The sequence below is a fragment of the Manis javanica genome, chromosome 17 (genome assembly GCF_040802235.1).
Source record: "Manis javanica isolate MJ-LG chromosome 17, MJ_LKY, whole genome shotgun sequence".
In the NCBI taxonomy this organism is placed as follows: Eukaryota; Metazoa; Chordata; class Mammalia; order Pholidota; family Manidae; genus Manis; species Manis javanica.
In genome coordinates, this window is record NC_133172.1 from 10,588,280 (window position 1) to 10,589,906 (window position 1,627).

Below are 1,627 nucleotides of genomic sequence, written 5' to 3' on the forward strand. Positions count from 1 at the left end.
TACTTGGGTCTTAGTCTCCATATTTCCATCAAAGTCCTTTTGATATGATCAATTTCTAAGAATTACAGCCTTTGTCCAGTTCAAATCTCCTTAGGCAGGTTCTGTGATGAATTTAGAGGATTTTAATTTTGTTAGGTTCTCCATCCCCCTCCTACTCATGCAAGGAAAGGAAAAATCTTGAATTTTTGTTAACATTTTATCAAACAAGTTGATCATAAGATAGGATTGCCTTTTATTTGCTAGTCTCCATATTCAAGAACAATGCATTTTGTTGGTGGGAGTGAAAAATACAAGCTTATTAAAGAAGAGTCACACAACATATATCAAAATGTAAAATATACATGCCTATGTGAAAATCAGAAAAATTTATGATAAAGCAGTTTTAGCAGTGAGAGAATGTGTACAATAAGGGTACTTTTTAAAACTAGAAATAAATAGTTTAGATAAATTTCTCTATGTTCCTATAATATGGAGCTACAGAAAGTATGGAATTGATCTAAAATGACAGGAAGGATCATGTATATTGTTTAGTGAAAATACAAATTTTACCTTTGTAATGTCTAGTTAATTTAAGTCTGTAAACATATATGTTCAAATGCATGCTTAGTAGGTAATGTATGAAAGATTATCCACCATCATGTATACAGTGGTTTTTCTCTGGCAAGCAAAATTTTGGCTTAGTCTTTTATTTGTACTTCATTAAAAAAAACATTTTTAATCAACATTTACCAATTTAACTACTGAGATGTTATCACTTATAATTAAGAACTCACGATGTGATTGCACTATTTAATTATGGCATTAGTGCCAAAACTAAAGAATGAAAACCTGGAAGTTAATTTTCAAACTTCTGTAGATTTTTTGAGGATACAGATAAATTAGGTGTCAGCAACTTTATCTTTCTGTGAAAAAATTTTAAGTCTTAGAAGCCATGCAGCCTAGAATGTCTCAGTGCAATTCAGTATTATTATAAAGTGATGCATCACAGTTTTCTGTCAGATTTCCCTCCATTGGATGAATGGGGAGACCACCACACTGACTTAACTCGGTCTCCAAGGTGCTGAATCAAGTTGCACAGTGTCACTATAAATCTAGGGCTTCTAAGGTATTTCTTTACTGTCATCACTTACAAGGGAAAATCATGAGAGCTCATGGTGGTTTTATTGAGAGGCTTTTAGTTGCAAGTAACAAAACAACTCAGAGTCGCTTAACCAAAAATATTTCCGAATGCATATAAATGAAAAGATAAAGGTAGGGTAAGACTTGGTCTGGTCAGTTAAGGAGGCTTTGTGCTGCTTTTCTTTAATTCTCTTACTTTGTCCTTTTGTGTGAGCTCTTCAGATTGCTCACAAGATGGTATTATCTTCCTTTTTGTTCACAGCTGAGGAAAGAAAGCTTCTGTCTCATTTTTCATGTTATGTAGTCCTAGCTCCCCAAAATGTGTAAGATGTCTGACATCTCTAATCTCTCAAGACTGATACTGAGGACATTAAAGAATATACCTGGTCCTCATAAGTAGGTTAGCTTGTTTCTAGTGACAAGCAATAGCAGGCTACAATGGGAAATGGCAAGAACATGGACAGAGAACTCTTCTGTGGCACAGGAGCATAAGGATGACCAAAAGCTG